We start from the raw sequence: 6,209 nt of genomic DNA on the forward strand, positions 1-6,209 counted from the left end.
TTCCACACCTAAAATTACTCAACCATTACATCACATATTACTACCAATCCATAATTTAGCAACACATAACATCATCAATTCCATATACCAATTTCCACTTGTAGACTCAAATCTCAATAATTTACATCACAAACTATCATCCCACCATACTCTATCAACATCAATAAACCCCATCAATCATTAACAATCCTCAACAATCATCATTTCTCAATTCCCACATCATACATCAACATCATCAATAATCATCAACAATACCAACAACTCCCAATTACCATAACAAATATCAACATTAGATATCTCAATTTATCAACTCCTCAAACATTCATCTCCAATTACCAACAACATAATATTCATCATTACTCATCAACCACATCAATAACCATCAACAATTAACATTGAATCACATATAATTATTCATACATCACCCATATCCAATCCTATCTTCGGAAGTTTCCAGAAACATTACATATTACATAAAGAAAACCAAAACCATACCTTGGCCAATTCCCAAACACACCAAACACTAAAATGAAGCCACCAAACTTGATCTAAAGCCTCAACCAACTCCAACAAAAACCAAAACTCAATCTAACATCATACATATATATCAAGATCAAAACCTAAGATACGTAAAATAACTAAACACAAGGATTTAATAAAATCTTACCTTACCCAATGAGATTAGGGGTAAAATCCAATAATTACCCGCTACTAGAGATCACTTAAATAAGCAAAACCACAAAACTTGCTCAAAAACCAACCAAATAACATGCAGGAACTTAGAGCTAGAAACTAGAGCGTGAAGAGAGAGATCTTAAAAGATTTCTTTAAATATAAAGGAAGAGCTCGACAAGATCTTCGCGTGGTCGTAAATAGCTCGTCAATCGGAGCTCTGGATCAAAAGTTATGGCTCCCGGAAGTGGAGGATGAATAGTAACCACTCCCTTCTTCCTCTCTTCTCTCATAACCGCGCCCCTCTTTCTTTTGGGGAAGAAATGGGCTGAAAAGCTAATTAAGTAAGCTTATATATGTTGGACCTTGGACCCGCTTTGGGCCCGATCCAACCCGTTAGCGTTTTTGGTCTTTTTGGCTCACTTTGGGCAAAAACCTTTAAGATTAATGTCCGGTTTTCGATTCTAAATTATTTTTATCCTTTCGAAACAATAAACAAATTTTATAAATCTTATTTTTCTCAAAACACAGTACCGGGCAGGCTTAAACCAATTCGACCAGTTCGGCTGCCGGTTCTCGGCCTTTCGCAGAAAATACATTTTCTGACTCCGAAAAATTCATTGAAACCAAATTTCATGTTTATATTTTCAAATTAAAACTTCTAAATTTTGAATCTATTCCGGGCACTAAAATTATTTTATTAAAACAATTTTGCGTGAAAAACTCGGGTTCTTACATAAGGACGATGGTAAATCCCGCTTACTGTTTTATAGAGTATCCTACTCGCATCCTTTCGGATCACAGGAGTGTTCCTGACACTATATCTGTGGGGGGTTCCCGTAGCCATTTACGTGATCGAAAGGCGACATTCCCATGGGAATGTGTTAGGTTGGCAGTTGAACCGACGATATGATATCACAGCCAAATAGGACAGGCATTCGTCATGTGCATATTTTATATGTTTGCTTCCTTTGCCGACTTGCATTATTTTCCTTATTGTATACCATGCTTAGTTGTTTCTTGAATTACTTGATATACATGATTATACTTGTGTTTTACTTGCATTGCTATTACTTGTGTTTTCTACTGGGATTGAGGAGGTTCGGAAGGCGGTGACAATGAGATCGCATGGAGGTTAGGCTGGCGAAGGTTGTGGGATAGCGGTGTAAATGTTAGATTAGAAAATCCCTAAGTTAGATTCCCTTATTTCATTATGGATTTAAAGTGATGGTTTTAAATTTAGTTAATGTTTTAAGTTGAATCTCATGATTGATATGAAGCTCTAGGATTGTCTCTGGCGTCCGGGGTCTTATATCTTACATTACTGGGCACTGTTACCATACTGAAAATCTCTGGTTCTCATACCATATTCTGTTGTTATTTTTCAGAGCGGAGGACCTTGTTTATCTTTTGGAGTCTTTTGATTTCTTTTGTTTTTAATACTCTCACTTTTGTATTTATTTTTGCCTTAGAGGCTTACTTTGAGAGAGATATGTTGTATTCTGTCTAACTTTCAAAGAACTCAGTATGTCTGTATATTGACTAGTTAGTCTAAACTCCACGGGCTGCGGCTAGTACCTTATGATTATTATACTCTTATATCTACATATGTTTTATTATTTTGTATCTACATCTTGTGATTTAATGGTTTTAGCTTCGTGTGAACGTTTGCGCTTTTGTAACTCTGGTTTGAGCTTATTTCTTTCTATATATATTATTGTATAAGCCTTAGAATTTGTCGTAACCTTTGATTAACCTTTGCTTTACGGCATGAGGTAAGGCTTAGGGTAATTAGGGTGTTACAAGTTTGGAGATCTGAAAAGCAAGCAAAACCCAGAGAAGATGATAGGGATAGCAAAAATTAGGGGCACAAAGATGATGAGAAACCATTCCAATTAACACCACATTTTAATTCCTACACCCAATTCAACACCAATTAAGAAGATATCATCAAAGAAATCCTCAATGCAATTATTAAACCACCAAGAAAAGCTGGAACATACCAAGATCAAAAGTATATGGATAAAACAAAACATTGCACCTCTCGCCAGAAGTTCAAACACACCACGGATGACTACGTGGTGGCATAAGACCTGTTAGAGAAATCGGCTAGACAAGGACTTCTAGACAAATATGTTGATGGCAGAATTAACAAATAGGTGTCACGGGGCAATACACATGGAGGACATCTCACATCCATCTCAAGATCTAAAGACGAAAGCACAAGACCTTCACATGAATCACAACCGCAACCAAGAGGTATTATTAATCGTATTTCAGGGGGATTCGTAGGAGGCAGACCAACAAGCTCAACTAGAAAATATACTTGTATAGTAATGTTGAAAGCTCAAAACCTAACATCAACCATCCGAACATCCCAGTAATAACTTTTGAACCTTCAGATTATAAATTGCCAGACAGAAATCTGGATGATTCAATAGTGATCTCCATTATGGTCAAGGATCTCATGGTGAGGAAGGTGCTCTTTGACCCCAGAAGTAGTGCAAACGTGTTATTTATTCAACATTCCAAAAGATAAAAATGAGTGGCAAAGCCCTCCAAGCTTTAATAGGGGAACTCGTCGGCTTCTCTGGTGAAAGAGTACTAGTTATGGGATATGTGCGGCTACACACCACTATTGGTGAACATCCTCACAAAAGGTACAATTATATGAAGATGACAACTATTATACATATATAGGTAATAAGTGTAGGTAAAAGGACACAGCTCATTTCTTTGCTAAGAAGCAACACTAAGTTGTTCGCATGGACACCAGCAGATATGCCTGGAATTGATATGAGTTTAATATTTCACAAGCTTGCCATACATAGTTGTCAAAACCGAATTGATAATCGAACCGATTAGATTACTAGTTTATTAGTCATTTATTTAATCGGTAAGTTACTGGTTGAACTAGTTGACTCAATCCCACATACATAAAAATATAAAATAGTTAAAAATATAAAATTAAAATTTAAAATACATATTTTCACTAATATTTTAATAAAAATAAGTCTCAAATTCAAAAAATAACTAATATAACGATAACCATAAAATTAGTTAGTACTACTATAATAGTATCTTAATTTGACACAATAAGAATAACAATAAATATTTGTGCACAATTGAAAGATAATTAATTTAATAATAAATAATAAAATTAAATTAAATTGATTTAATTTATTTTGTTGTTGAAACCATGCAAGTTATAGTAGATATATCTAAATTGGCACACATACTACCAAAGCATCAAATAGCTTGGTGACAAGGCTTATTGCTTTCCAAGATGAAGACTGAGGTTTGAACTACCTCAACTACAATTTTGAAAAAAATTATAGGTGCCTCCTTTGTACGTAAGGATCATAGGTGGACTGTGAAGCGTTGGAGCACAGGAGGATCCACCCCTTTGTATGTGCAGGATCATAGCTGGACCACGGAGTGATGGAGCACAGGAGACCCGACCAGTTCACGGGTTTAAAGTAAGTCAAACGGTTTTAGGAGGTTTTCATCAAACCAAACAGTTTTGGGCGATCAGAATGTGGGTTCTAACAACTATGTTTCCATAAGTCCTACAACTCACTGTGGCACAGAAATCCTCAAGTTTTCTTACCCTAAGCTTCAATGGATGCTTACTCTGGGTATGACCAGATTCTAATGGATCCTAATGACCAGGACGCTTACTCTGGGTATAACCAGATCCTAATGACCAGGACAAAATAGCATTCATCACTGACCATGATAGCTTTCGTTACAAAGTTATACCTTTAGGCCTCAAAAATAGAAGAACAACTTATCAGCACCTTATGGAGAAAGTTTTTCAATATCAGATAGGCAAGAAGATGGAGGTATACATCGACGACGTAGTAACTAAAACCCCAGGAGGACGATCTCATTGCTCTGACCTACAAGAAACATCCAACCAGTTAAGAATGTACAACATACGACTCAATCCAGAGAAGTGTGCCTATGGCATCTAGGGCAACAAATTCCTCAACTTCATGCTTACTTCTCGAGGAATTGTAGCAAACCTGGATAAATGCTGAGCTATACTAGAGATGCAAAGCCCATGGATAGTAAAAGAAGTGCAACAGTTGGCCGAGTGTCTTGTAGCTTTTTCCAGGTTTCTATCTTAACTAGCACATAAATCATACAACTTCTTCCAAACATTAAGGAAATGGAAAGAATTCCAATGGTCTATAGCTTGTGACGAAGCATTCAAGCAACTAAAGCACGTGCTAGCCAGTCTGTCTATATGATAGAAACCTATCATGGGTAAACCAATTTTTATTTGTCTTCTATTTCCTCTAATGCTGTTAATTTTGTTTCTTGTGGCAAAAATAGAGATAAGATATCCAATACTAAAGAAATTGGCATTTTCCTTAGTTACAACAGCTCGAAGAATACGCCACTACTTCTAAAGTCACCAGATCATAGTTCAGACTGACTGCCCCTCAAAACATATCCTAACCAGAGTTGTCAGGGAGGTTGATAAAATAGTCAATTGAGTTGTCTAAATTTGATATCCAATATCTATACAGGGGGATGTAAAATCACAATTCCTAGTTGATTTCATAGTAGAATTCACAATGCCGAACACCACAACCCAAGTCCTTGATAAGCGAATATTTTATACGCTTTTTGGCATTATTTTCTTAGTGATTTTAGTACAATTCATTAAGTTTTATTATGTTTTAATAGGTTTGAGTGAAAAATTCACATTTTGGATGCTACTTCCAGCTTTTGTGTTTTTCTTATGATTTTAGGTGAATTTTGGGTGAATTTGGCAAGTTTTGGCAAAGTTTGATTCAGAGGCAAACAAAGGAGTGTAGATGCTGTCAGATCCTGACCTCCATACATTCAAACGAGCATTTTTAGAGCTACAGAGGTCCAATTGACGCACTCTCAATGGCGTTGAAAAGCTCACTTTCAGAGCTTTTTAGCAATTGATGCACCACTATTTCGTGATACATTTTAGGCTGAATTGAGTGGATTTTATCCATTATTCTCACACTTATTCATATAAATTGCATGTTTTACATTTTTCTTCCTAATTTTGTGCTTTGATTGAAAATATACTTCTTTGGTCTTCACTTTGCTAATTTTAATCCTCTTTTATTATCATTCGATGCCATGATATGTTTGTTAAGTGATTTCAGGTTTTCTAGGGCTGGAACGGCTATTTAATTTTTGAATTTAATTAATAAATAAAGTAAAAACAAAAATATTTTCTCTTTTCACTTCTAATTTTCAAATTCTTCTTCCCTTTTATTCGAATTCTTCTTCTCTCTTCTCTATCTTCATTCTTCTTTCTTCTTCACATTTCACAGGGAGTGATGCAGCACTATTTCGTGGTGCATTTTATGCTGAATTGAGTGAATTTTATCACTTTTTCTTACACTTATTCAATGAAATAGCATGGTTTTGTAATTCTCCCTTAATTTGTGCTTAAATGTGAAAACATGCTTTTTAGGCCTTTAATTTGCTAGTTTTAATTCACCTTTGATTCCACTAGATGCCTTGATGTGTTTGTTAGTGAA

This window comes from Arachis ipaensis, chromosome B7 (genome assembly GCF_059453495.1).
Source record: "Arachis ipaensis isolate K30076 ecotype BB chromosome B7, ASM5945349v1, whole genome shotgun sequence".
In the NCBI taxonomy this organism is placed as follows: Eukaryota; Viridiplantae; Streptophyta; class Magnoliopsida; order Fabales; family Fabaceae; genus Arachis; species Arachis ipaensis.